The 13,764-nt window shown below is 41.5% G+C and overlaps 4 non-coding genes and 2 pseudogenes across 4 annotated transcripts; all 6 read right to left on the bottom strand.

Moving 5' to 3' along the window:
- Window positions 1-2,086: 2,086 nt before the first annotated feature.
- LOC121189076 lies at window positions 2,087-2,201 on the bottom strand. The gene has a single exon (XR_005894791.1). It is a non-coding gene; the product is annotated as a U5 spliceosomal RNA (small nuclear RNA).
- Window positions 2,202-2,581: 380 nt separating this feature from the next.
- On the bottom strand, window positions 2,582-2,772 carry LOC121189037. Its single transcript, XR_005894769.1, has one exon. It is a non-coding gene; the product is annotated as a U2 spliceosomal RNA (small nuclear RNA).
- A 578-nt stretch (window positions 2,773-3,350) lies between these two features.
- Window positions 3,351-3,514, bottom strand: LOC121189095. Its single transcript, XR_005894806.1, has one exon. It is a non-coding gene; the product is annotated as a U1 spliceosomal RNA (small nuclear RNA).
- A 1,160-nt stretch (window positions 3,515-4,674) lies between these two features.
- LOC121189079 lies at window positions 4,675-4,786 on the bottom strand. The gene has a single exon (XR_005894793.1). It is a non-coding gene; the product is annotated as a U5 spliceosomal RNA (small nuclear RNA).
- Window positions 4,787-5,164: 378 nt separating this feature from the next.
- Window positions 5,165-5,316, bottom strand: LOC121189043 (annotated as a pseudogene).
- A 62-nt stretch (window positions 5,317-5,378) lies between these two features.
- On the bottom strand, window positions 5,379-5,497 carry LOC121189030 (annotated as a pseudogene).
- Window positions 5,498-13,764: the final 8,267 nt, after the last annotated feature.

Genomic DNA, 13,764 nt, shown 5'->3' with positions numbered 1-13,764 from the left:
GTTTTTCTTCGAATCATGAAAATCTTTAAAATAAGTTTTGTGAGAAAAAAAAGGCAAAAATGACAGAAGAAATTTTCTCCTCTCTCTTCAAAAACTTTCAAGAGTCATCATGAAGAAATAAAGTACATCATTGTGTGGTGAATGATGAACTGGAAACACAGAGCCTGGAAATGACAGAGTCAAACTGGCTCTTGTGGTGTAATTGTGCTCATAATAATAAAATTCTACAGCTGCTGCAGTGAGAACTTTTCCTTCATCCTTCTTTTCCCATCACACACACACACACACACATCATCATCATCATGGAGAATATAGGACTTACAGTAAATCAGGATCTGTATTGATCATTCTTCATTGTTTTACCTGATGCTGCTCTGACATAAACTATAACTACTTGCAGAACAAAGTGTGTGTGTGCATCTTAAAATAAGGGTTAGTCGACACATTAAGGTCTCATCTATCTGCACAAACAAATCTCCCTTGTGTTCTATTCATCCAGTCAGCTAATAATATTCACAGTCTCATAGAAAACAAACATAAACATAATGTATCACACAAGCTGCTCCACATAGACCTAGCATAGCATTTGGAGCAGGCACACAATTAAATTCCTCAAAGTTAAATTTAGGATCCATTTTTCAAGAGAACTTCCCAGAACCTTTTCAGTCTATGAAGCTTTAAACACATCAGCTCTCTCACACTGACTGAGGCTGAATTCTGAACAGCTACAAGATTTGGAGCTTAGTGACCATCATCAAAAGACAAGGAAACAGAAGAAAGGAAACATTTCAAAGAATGAATGTACCATTTCCTCATATGAAATAGTTTCACTGCTTAATAATTAAGATCCTTCAACAACTAGGACTTAATACAGTCCTGTAGATGAGCTGCATGGAGCAGAAAACAAGAATCAGAGCTGAGAGTCTAAAGTGGCAGAGTATCTTCAAATGAAGCCTCATGTTTGCTTCTTTTCAACTCTGGAAGTCAACTTTTCCACAGGACAGGGACTGTGGATTTTATGCTCCATCATTTCCATTAGAATTTCTTTAGAAAGGATCTTGTTGCAGACAGTACAGACTTCCTAGAAATCCTTTCCTTTAACACAAACTACAGAGCATCACACCAAAACAAAGTTAAGAAGCTGAGGAACCATGAGAATATCTCACAGTCATGGGTATGATTACTTGTCCTAATTTCACAAACATATCATTTGGACAAAACATTTCAAAACATTAACTTCTAAACTAAACACTGACATGAACTACTAACATGTACTGACTTACTGAAAACCTTGGAGGTGATCTGCACTTTCCTGTGGTTTCCTCTTGTCCTTGTAACAGCAGTAGCTCCTCCCTTCCTTGTCAATAATTGTGCAGAAATATCTGAGTGCTTCTTTCTTCCTAAATCATGAGCAAGTCCTGTCCAGTCCAACTGTTTCTGCTCCTGTTTGACTTCTGAACTTGTCTCTGGCTGTGTGTCCACTTACTGCAGCCTGTGACATCAGACTGTATAATGTTGATACATCAAAGGCATCAAAGGACAAACACACACACACACTCACACATACTGGTACTTATATCTTTGTGAGGACACTCTCTGGCATAATGCATTCCCTCGCCCTAACCTCTCTCTCTTTTAGCATCTCAGACCTATGTCAGTACCTGTGCCTCTGTCAAAGAAAACAAAAAAAAAAAAAAACACTAGACCTGTACACACATAAAGTCATGTATTCATCTGTGAATGTGTGTTTGATGAGTGCAAAGTGAAAATGCTGCATGAACCTTGTTTTTGTAAAAGCTTCTCTTGTTTCCTTTGCTTCTTACAACTGTATATTTTTCAAGCATCATCTGTCATATTGAAGAAATAGGTTCATTCAGTAGCGTTATTTCTTTTTTTATTGTCATCATGTACACTTTTCTTGTCTCAAAGACGCCAGCATCCCCACCAAATCCTAAAAATAAAGTATACCAACGAAATGACAACATCTAGCACGCATTTCTTCCGCAAAGGAAGAGCAAAGTCGGACAGGGGAGCTCACACTTGTGGCGCTCTACAAAGACGTTTGACTTTTCACCAACTCAAAAGGCTCAGCCATAAGGCCAAGCCAGCCAAAAATAACTTCAACTCATTGGTGTTTCTCTCCACGGAAGTCTTTAGTAAAAGGCGAAAGACTTATGCGTTATGAAGAGAAACAAGAGTCAGAACAGGCCTGTCTCAGAGAGCAGCTGAGGACCCTAGTCGTCCCGGCTACCACCGTCGCGGTGCGCCTCCCTTGGCTTGCCGCGTGCTAAATCCCAGCCTCCCCACCACCTCCAGCCTGAAAAATCCAGGCCTGGCTTTTACATGGAGACTACAAAGTCTGGGAAACGATCTGGCGTCTTCAGGGAGTCCGCGACCAATCATCGTAGCTGAGGTGCACTGTGTTGTTGAGCTGGGTTCCCTGGGTGATATCAGTAAATCAACTGACTGGTTGTGCACAATTCACTTGATAAAAACTTAGCCGCATGTTCCTTCAGCCACTGTAAAAGTTTGACTACTAACTAAACATGTGTGTCAGAACTTGATTTTCTACAAAGCAAGAGAAAGGTGCACCGTTCCCGGCGGCACTGCAATGCCAGGTCGATGCGTGGAGTGAGCGGAGCAAGCTCCCTTTTCAGCTCCCTCTCCTAAAAATGGGTTTAATACGTTATCCCCATATAGGGGACATATCAGATACTAAACTGATAAGAACAGATACTATACTTGATCTTAGCCAAAAGGCCGAGAAGCGATGAGGCCCAAGCCTTTGACGTCCAAATCAAGCTCTTGGTACAACCGTCACAGTGTCGCGGTATCCCGTTTGTAAGCCAGCTTATCAATTGCCGCCACTTAGCAACTCCGCCCATCTGTCTGCTGTGTACTTTTCCCTGCCGCTATACAAAGATGTTTGACTTTTCACCAACTCAAAAGGCTCAGCCATACGGCAAAGCCGGCCAAAAATAGCTTCAACTCATTGCTGTTCCACACCAAAGCCTAGAAATAAAACATACTAGAACAACATCTAGCACACATTTCTTCCACAAACAAGTAGCAAAGTAGGACAGGAGAGCTCACACTTCATTTTGTCATGGAAAGGCCACGCCCACTTCCCCAATTCCAATGGGAACACGGGGAATTGTCATGACTAAACACGCCACTCTGTAGCGCACGCCAGAGAGCTTCTGCAGAGCAACACTGCCGCTTTGTGGACAGACTGCAAAAGCTGACATGTAACTCCAAATCAACAAAGCCACTTCACAAAACGGAGAGTCTTCAACAGGTTAGCACATGGGAATTCCTGACACATTGTGTTTTCTTCTACACACACGCAACAGGGGAAAGCGCGAACGCAGTCCCCCACTACCAGAAATTATGCAGTCGAGATTCCCACATTTGGGGAATTCGCAGGGGTCAGCACAGCCGTAGTGCAATGGCCGAGCCTCACCCTGGGTGAACCACCTTGTTGATCATGGTATCTCCCCTGCCAGGTAAGTATGAGCTGTAGTTAGAAGAGAGCGGGTGGTGGTCACCAGGCACAGCACTCTGGCTGACGGTGCCCACAATGCATAATCCCACATTTCAGTGCCTTGAGCATCAGCTCCCCTTTGTCTGTTACGTTTATGGCTGAAAAGACACAAACACTGCTGCAAATAGGCTGCGGCGTGCGGCAAACGCGCTTTGTCGGATCTACCCATCATGCACTGCTCTGCCAAAAACAAAGGAACACTGTGTGAAATGCCACTAGTCAAGCTGTCTCTTGGGAAAGAAAGCAAAGGCCCACGTGGGACACTTTTCAAAACATTTCACTAAATGAACTAAACACTGACATGAACTACTAACATGTATGGACTTACTGAAAACCTTGGAGCTGATCTGCACTTTCCTGTGGTTTCCTCTTGTCCTTGTAACAGCAGTAGCTCCTCCCTTCCTTGTCAATAATTGTGCAGAAACATCTGAGTGCTTCTTTCTTCCTAAATCATGAGCAAGTCCTGTCCAGTCCAACTGTTTCTGCTCCTGTTTGACTTCTGAACTTGTCTCTGGCTGTGTGTCCACTTACTGCAGCCTCTGACATCAGACTGTAGAATGTTGATACATCAAAGGCATCAAAGGACAAACACACACACACACTCACACATACTGGTACTTATATCTTGGTGAGGACACTCTCTGGCATAATGCATTCCCTCGCCCTAACCTCTCTCTCTTTTAGCATCTCAGACCTATGTCAGTACCTGTGCCTCTGTCAAAGAATACAAAAAAAAAAACACTAGACCTGTACACACATAAAGTCATGTATTCATCTGTGAATGTGTGTTTGATGAGTGCAAAGTGAAAATGCTGCATGAACCTTGTTTTTGTAAAAGCTTCTCTTGTTTCCTTTGCTTCTTACAACTGTATATTTTTCAAGCATCATCTGTCATATTGAAGAAATAGGTTCATTCAGTAGCGTTATTTCTTTTTTTATTGTCATCATGTACACTTTTCCTGTCTCAAAGACGCCAGCATCCCCACCAAATCCTAAAAATAAAGTATACCAACGAAATGACAACATCTAGCACGCATTTCTTCCGCAAAGGAAGAGCAAAGTCGGACAGGGGAGCTCACACTTGTGGCGCTCTACAAAGACGTTTGACTTTTCACCAACTCAAAAGGCTCAGCCATAAAGCCAAGCCAGCCAAAAATAACTTCAACTCATTGGTGTTCCTCTCCACGGAAGTCTTTAGTAAAAGGCGAAAGACTTATGCGCTATGAAGAGAAACAAGAGTCAGAACAGGCCTGTCTCAGAGAGCAGCTGAGGACCCTAGTCGTCCCGGCTACCACCGTCGCGGTGCGCCTCCCTTGGCTTGCCGCGTGCTAAATCCCAGCCTCCCCACCACCTCCAGCCTGAAAAATCCAGGCCTGGCTTTTACATGGAGACTACAAAGTCTGGGAAACGATCTGGCGTCTTCAGGGAGTCCGCGACCAATCATCGTAGCTGAGGTGCACTGTGTTGTTGAGCTGGGTTCCCTGGGTGATATCAGTAAATCAACTGACTGGTTGTGCACAATTCACTTGATAAAAACTTAGCCGCATGTTCCTTCAGCCACTGTAAAAGTTTGACTCCTAACTAAACGTGTGTCAGAACTTGATTTTCTACAAAGCAAGATAAAGGTGCACCGTTCCCGGCGGCACTGCAATGCCAGGTCGATGCGTGGAGTGAGCGGAGCAAGCTCCCTTTTCAGCTCCCTCTCCTAAAAATGGGTTTAATAAGTTGACATATAACTCTAAATCAACAAAGCCACGTCACAAGATGGAGATGAACCTCACTAGTTTAGGGATGATATTTTTTTGTTTATTGTGAATCAAAACTGGAGATAAAAGGTTTATAGCACCTAGTATTCCCAGGTGGTGTCCCATCCAAGTTCTAACCAGGCCCTACTCTACTTATCTTTCGAGATCAGGCGAGATCGGGCGTGCCAAGGGTGGTATGGCCGTGAGCAACACCAACACATAAAAAGTCTCTTTATACATGCTAAAACGCCACTAACAAATCCAATGTTTAATAAAGACAATAATCATCTGGATTTCTCTACAAATCCAAGCACAAGAAGCAATCAAAAATCACCTTATCCACCTGACGAGAATTCTCTGACTATCCATCATCTGATAAAGGCTGTTACTGAGTCTGATCACTTATAGATCCATTCCTGTCCAACATTGAGTAAGATGGAAGATGTAAATATTTAAAACAGCTACTTTTTGTGTGTGTGCCCAAACACTTTTTGGCTGAACATCGTGTTCTTGTGTGCATAAATATCACATCAAGTTAACAAACAAATCATCTGAACAAAACATTTCACTAAATGAACTAAACACTAACATGAACTACTAACATGTACTGACTTACTGAAAACCTTGGAGGTGATCTGGACTTTCCTGTAGTTTCCTCTTGTCCTTGTAACAGCAGTAGCTCCTCCCTTCCTTGTCAATAATTGTGCAGAAACATCTGAGTGCTTCTTTCTTCCTAAATCATGAGCAAGTCCTGTCCAGTCCAACTGTTTCTGCTCCTGTTTGACTTCTGAACTTGTCTCTGGCTGTGTGTCCACTTACTGCAGCCTGTGACATCAGACTGTAGAATGTTGATACATCAAAGGCATCAAAGGACAAACACTCTCTCTCTCTCTCACACACACACACACACACACATTGTTGTCTTAATATAGTTATGAGGACACATCATAACTGAAAGCCTAACATTAACCAAAACATAACCCATACTAATGATATTGAACCTCCTCAAAAATACCAAATGAATTACAACAATAATCACTCAGGACCATTCAGCTGGGTTGGTGAATTCAGCACCAAGGACAGCAGCAGCTGAACTGTACACAACTACATGTACTAACACACAGCAAATTCACAAAGTACTAAAATCTGGAGTCAGGCAAAAAAGTGTGAAAGAGTTACATTTCTGGAGTTTATTTTATAACTCTGACTACAGTTTGTGTTAAGGTGTACACCCAGGCCGAGGTGAATTTTGGAGTTTATTCCCTGGTGTTCAGGATCTGGTTTTAACTCTGCCCCTGGAATTCACGACACATTTTATCGCGGCATGAGCAGCACAAGGAACGTCATCACAAGGCTGGTAAGAGCATGATTTTTACCAGAAAGTACTTTAAATGTGTGATATTTTGTCATTGTTCTCACTTTATCTACTGTCATTTAAAAATTCATAGTTTGCTGCACTTATATTTTGAGAGATTTGTATCTTGACACAGACAAAAATATGTGATTGTGAGAAGTGGATGATAAGAATTCCAAAGTACAGTATTTAATCAGTTCATATTAAGCTGTATGTGTTGTCTGCATTTCAGACCTCCCATCTACTGAAGCATCTATGAACCTGGCTGATCGTTCAGACCTGACAGAATATGTGACCCTCACTACTTGTGGTAAGCAGAGTTATAGGTAATGGTAATGTTTTGTCTTGAGACAGGTAATATCCAGCCAGGTATGTGATATAGTTTTAATGTGCTGGACTTTAGATTTTATTTGCCTTATACTTGTGTGTGTGTGTGATCTTCAGATCTAAGTGTCCTGCAGCAAGGGTGTGAAGGCTCCTCCTCTCCAAGTCTGACAGATACACTGTCAGTCTCAAGCACTTTAAGCAGAGACACAAGTGATTCTGGATGCCAGCCTTTGATGGACAGTGTACTTGCAGAAAATGTAATTGTTTTCCAGCTTGTTTACAACAAGATTTTAATCCTTATTTGACATAATTCCTAAAAAATGCAAATAATATGTACATGTATGAGATGAATGTATTTGCTTACAACATAGATCTAAGTGTAGTTGTAAATAGTTTATAAAAACCTTCTACTACCGTCAGCAGATTCTTCATGACCCACAGCGGTCAGATGATGTACTATTTTTTAGTAAAAATATTGGTTTATTTTAAACATTTGAAAATGTTTTTCTCTTTTTATTTAGATTTTGCAAGACTTCTCACTGATGTTTGGAGCAGAGGTTGCTTCAAGGTTCCTTGAAAAATGGAACAGCAGTTTTAAAGATAAAGTTATCAAGGAGGCAGGAACCTGAAAGAGACGTCTCTCTTAAAACAACAACTGAAAGCTGCTCTGAATGAAGGATCTGACACTGCTGATGAAGCAGGTACAGTTATCATCAGAATAGTAATGCAGTTATGTGAGTCGTCCAACAGTCATCAGTTTATTGTGTTTTTATTGATTTATTTTACAAAAGCATCTCTGAGTCTAAATAGGCCACTTAAGTCTGCAGTTAAGATTCAGTGTGAGGGCTGAACATTGCTTTGCTCTCCAGCACAGATTTATAATGACTGGGCCATTAATAGTTGTTATTTGTGTAAATGTTTAAAACTCCAAGCCCTGTACACTCTTAGCAACCCTAAACACCAACTTCAACTTTACAAAAAGTACCACAGAAAGGGGGGTCCAAACAACTCCTTAGGCTCTGAAACGTGCTCCTAAACACTTTCTGGGGGATCACTTTTGGACTCTCACACTTAGGCAAATTTTCACGCTCCCAACTCACTGATATGGAGGAACTTCAAATGCTCATAACTCTGGAACCCTAAGTCCTAGAGACTCAAGGGTGGTACCGTTGGACTCGGGGTACCCACAAATGGGGGGGTAGGACAAGGTCCCATGTCTCTATCTTGTTCCCCTGAGAATCGGTTAAAACTGACCCTGGTTAAAACCCCAAATTTTCACTCTCCCAACTCCCTTATTTGAGGGAACTTCAAATGCTCATAACTCCAGAACCCTAAGTCCTAGAGACTCGAGGGTGGTACCGTTGGACTCGGGGTACACACAAATGGGGGGGTAGGACAAGGTCCCATGTCTCTATCTTACTCCCCTGAGAATCGGTCAAAACAGACCCTGGTTAAGATCATAGTAAAACCATTAGAAGAATGCACAGAGTAATATCATAAACACACTACTTAATATATATAATGAGTGTAAAAGTACTTTTCACTCTGTCCTCAGAGTGGGACAGCAACATGGCTTCTGGTGCTGCTTCATCTTCTCACTCCACAACCAGCTGGAAGAAAGCGTCCCACAAAGATCAGCGTCGGAGAGGCAACGGATCATCTGGTGAAATTTCAGAAGGTTTGTCAAAACTTCCAAATACTGTAGATGTTGCTGAGTTTTAGAAACACATTTTTGTAAACATATTTCTCTTCTTTCAGTCATCCCAAAGCCTTGAGGATCATCTCCTGACCACTGAAGGAACCCATCAGCCATATCTTCTTACCACAGGAACTTCAAAGACCCAGGTTTTCACCTTTTATATTGTCTTGGACAAAAAGCTTCTGTCATGTCAGTCATGTACATCCTTTGGTGCTTTTGATGAGCTGTTCAAGTCACATTTTGTTTTCGGTGTGAAGTATGATGACGCTCTCTCCAGCCTGTACACATTTTTGCAGACAGCTCTGTACAATATTGATATAACTGAAGAAACTCCCAGAGTAAAAGAGCTCAGAGCAAAGCTGTTCAGTTATGGCCAAGCTTTTGGGGTGTGGTAGAGGAATTTGTCAAGCAGGTTATCAAGCAGCTATCACTGGGAATGCCTGTCCTTAAAAACAGTTGAGTCTTGTCCAGTTAAAATGTGTTCAGTTGAAACACTGGATTTTTCTGAAGATATAACAGCATCTCTTCACCTTGATTGTGAAGCCATCGTCTGTCACACAGTGGGTGAAATGCTGTGGAGCTGAGTATCGTGTTGGACTCTTTGTGTGCACTGGTACTGATGAAAACATGAACCATTGTTCAGCAAAATAACATCAATCATTTTACACAAAGGGTTTTTTGTTTTGATTGAGCATGAAACTTGTTTCCATGATCACTTCCATGCTTTCCAAGTGAGCGACACTACACAGAGTGAACTGATTCTAGAAAGGGAGAGATTAAGATATTTCAAAGTTTGATGCTCAGATGTCATATGGTTGTGATTCACTATGTTATGTTGTATCAGAGAGTTGTATAATCTGATTTCTAATCTGAATTGAATGAGTTCTCTTACTGTTTTATACTTGAACTGTAAAGTGAGTAGTCGTCTACCTCAAGTTACACAATGCACCACAGAGAAATGTGTCAGTTTTTTATACATTTGCAGACATTTTATTATGCAGTAATGTGTTGTTTACAGTGTTTTGTACAACTTCACAAATGTTTTTCATTGGCATTATTTGCTGCCTGTGTGCTGTTAAATTTTACAGTTTTAAGACGGGAATTAATTCAAAGTGTCATGTGTTGAATTTTTAAATGTATTTGCACAAATAAAAGCGAAAATCAACAGGATGGTGTTTGGTGGTCATTTTCCCATAAAATTAAAAAATATAATAATTAATAAAGTTTAACTCTAAAAAGTAAATAAAACACATTTTAAGTGTTAGGTGTCAACACTGGAGAAGAGTTTATATCGAAACTATATATCTCCTTTTGGACTGTTGAGGACTCTTGTTTTGTTAGTAGTTTACTGTTTTTGTTAAAACATGTTACTCTTGAGTTTTTGCTTTTCCCGTTTTATTTTGAAACCCTAGCCCTTGTGTATCTGTCCTCTGTCGACTTCTTGTCTTTTTCCTTGTTCCCTCTGAGACGAAGACCACGTCCCTGCTCACTAGTAGCACATGGTAGGACAGACACTCAGCCCTGTACCCATTCATGGTTCATAACAAATAATTCCCCACTGTTTTCCTAGTGAGTGAACGCACCACATTGGACAAATGTTCATACACCATATACCCAACCCTCACAGTAAAACATAAGAAACACTCTACACACCAGTTCTGTTATTTCAAGATGGTTTATTCACTCATATGCTTTTACCAGTGCTGCTGCCATCTTGGTCCTCTCCTTCTCTGTGCCTGGAGGCTGAACCAGAGCAGCTGAAGAAGGCTGCCTTATATAGTGGTAGGAGGTACCTGTACAGCTGCTTAGCTGCCATACCAGGTCCCACTGAGTGTGAGGGGGGATTTTGGTTTGGCATTAATATAATGGATGATATGATGAAGCAGGTTCATGTATGAGTGAATTACTGAAATGATGATTTGTGTTTTGTTGTGGGTTTAATGTGGGACCTGATTATGAAGATGTGCTATTTGCAACTCCAGCCATCATTTTTTTATTTTTATTTCCTAAACTAAAAAGAAAACTGATGTTTGTGTGACAATAATACACCTCAGCCAGGCTGAGTAGCAGCTGTGTCTGACGTGCATCAACAAACAGTGAAAACTTTCCTCAGTGCTCCTGAAGGTTTTTCACATTCTGCAGTGAATACACAGACTGTTAATGTATCTCATTTTCTTCTTGAAAAGCTCAAACTCTTCAGAGTAGTCAGGAGCTTTCTAACTCTGTGAACCTCTGAAAGACAGTTTGACAAGTTTCTATCTTTGTTTTTTCTCAGATCTTTCAGATAAACTGGCTGCATTTTAGTTTGAACTGAATCAGTTCCGTTGTCCCAAGATTCAGAGAAAGACACAACACTGATGTTCACGATGATGCTTTTAATGTGAAAGGACAAGATCATGATTAGAATCTTAACAAAGTAAAAGTCAGCAACATTTTTCTCCTGTAATAATCGTAGCTTCCATCTTTAAAGGACTGGAAGAGGAAGAAGTTTACAAGGAATCATTTAGAAGAGTTTAACAAATAAACTGCTTTAATACATGTATCTGAAAAGGTGTGTGTGAGTGAAAGAGACAGACATGTACAGACTGAACTATCTGTTCAACAGTGAGAGAGTTTCTCTAACAGGAGGAGACTCTCTCTGCTACACTCTACACAGAGACACTGAGGAACCAGACGACCAGATGTCAAACCCAAACCCAGGATACAGAGGTTCAGTGAATGTGGTATTGAAGGTGTAGAGGTGAATCAGTGAGTCAGAGGAGACTCTGTAGAAGGACAGAGAGCCAGCAGGACAGTCCACATACACTGCTACTCTGTCAGAGACAGAGGAAGATGATGAACAGGAGGAGGAAGAAGAGACATGTGTCTTTCTGCTATCGTGCCAAACAGAGTAACCACCATCAGAGTAGCTCAGGCTCCAGGACTGATCGTTCTCTCCAAACAAACAGTTTTCTCTGTTTCTTTTCCTTCTGATTCCTCTGTAACTCACTGATATATAAACTCCTCCTCTCCACTCGACCTCCCAGTAACAGCGACCAGTCAGACCATTACTACACAGCAGCTGAGGCCACTGGTCAAATCTGTCTGGATGATCAGGATATGACTGATCCTCCTCCACATCTATCACCTTCCTGTTGTTGTCAGACAGTTTGAGCTTTCTGTTTACTGTGTTTGTGTCGATGGTGAGTTCACAGAAATCTGATGGAGAGAGGAAGACACAACACAGCTGCAGTTATTGATCTATCACCTGATCATTGATTGACACTTTGAAGACGGTTGAATGTGAGCTGCTTTGTTTTCAGGAATCAAATGAAAACCACACTTACACTTCCTCAGACCTGGTCTCAACCAGCAGACTCCACGAGGCTTCACCCTGAAAGGAGGAGGGGGGTCAGACCAGCACGTTCTCTTTCAGCATGCAAACATGGACATTACATGGCTCTCATACACAGATGGTTTGATTATTCTGTTCATTCAGCAAAGAGACAAAAGACCTGGAGTCCTTATCTTGGAATTATACGGAGCAGGGAGGTGACATGGAGGAAAGATTTCATCATTTGTCTTCTCCATTTGATATGACTTTTGGTGTCAGACACAACAAAAGATCTCAGAATGACAAGATCAGGATCTCAGAGAGGTTCAGCTGATTATTGATCATGGATATTTTAGAAGACAGAGACATGATCAGAGACCTGATTTCATTTCTTACTTGGTTTGAGACACTGGCATATGAATGTCTCTGAGCAGTGTAGAAGGTCTTATTATTGTTGGGATGTTATTATTAGTGTGTCAGCACTGAACAGGTATCTAAAGTCTTTGGGGTTGTTGTGGTGAAAGCACTCTGAGTGCTCAAAGTGGCTCTGTTGGTTCAGGAGCAGTTCAACCAGCTGCAGCTCAAATGTTTCCACGCTGGCTTTGTGCTGATGCAGCATGAAATGCAGTCTGAGAAAGTCCTGCTCAGGTCACAGAAAAAGGCTGACCACACTTGATTTAATGATTGTCACATATTTTCTCTTAAATATGACACAGTGAGTCATGATGAGATACTGAAGTCAGAATTACAGAAACACCCTCTTTGTGTTGTTGTTGAATTCAAAGCACTTGTGTAGAGATCTGTTATCAGCTGTGACACACTAAATGTTTCCAGCTCTTCCTCCTCTATCACACACTGTCTGTGGCTGCAGCAGGCCTCTCCATACCTGAGGGTGTCCAATCTCCAGTGTGAATACTCCAGTCCAGCAGACAGCAGCTTCACTCCTGAGTCTCCTGGATGATTGTAGCTCAGGTCCAGCTCTCTCAGATAGGATGGGTTGGAGCTCAGAGCTGAGGCCAGAGAAGCACAGCCTTCCTCTGTGATCATACATCCTGACAGCCTGCAGACACACACATCATCACACAGGAACCTTCTGTCAACACCTGCTGGTCTATTTTGTTATTTTTTTGTTCATATTTTTGTTTTTGGTTCTGGTCCATTTTGGTCCAGGTTCAATGTATTTCAGGCAAATTCCTTAAACATCATCTGTAGGATTAAAAAAAATCAACAGAGGAAATGATGAATTACTTTCTGAGTCTAGAAAGTTCTGCTGAACTTTACTTTGAACAATCTTACACAAGTTGGCTATTTATCCACTGATGTAAATCAGATATGAGCAAATCATCAGCTAAACAGGTTGATGGATCCTGACCTGAGAGTCTCCAGGGTACAGTGTGGACTCTTCAGTCCAGTAGACAGAAGCTTCACTCCTGAATCCTTCAAGTCATTGTTACTCAGGTCCAGGTGTCTCAGACTAGAGGACTGGGAGCTGAGGACTGAGGACAGAGCTTCACAGCTTCTCTCTGAGAGGTTACAGCTGCTCAGTCTGAAGAGGAAACAATGAAGAAAAAGTCAAATAACATTTGTGTTGAAAGGACAATCAAAGGAACAAAACTCTCAGTTTGCTCTGTAGCTCACAGCAAACTAACAGACCTGCATTTGAAAACTGGGCCAAACATCAAACACAGATTTGTTCTTTGAAGCAGAAATATCAGCTCTTGATCCACCTGCTAACCAATGAGCAGTTTCTACATTGATGATCATCTTTCATTGGCTCTGATC

This window comes from Toxotes jaculatrix, chromosome 10 (genome assembly GCF_017976425.1).
Source record: "Toxotes jaculatrix isolate fToxJac2 chromosome 10, fToxJac2.pri, whole genome shotgun sequence".
Classification (NCBI taxonomy): Eukaryota; Metazoa; Chordata; class Actinopteri; family Toxotidae; genus Toxotes; species Toxotes jaculatrix.
This window is presented reverse-complemented; position numbering and strand designations above follow the sequence as displayed.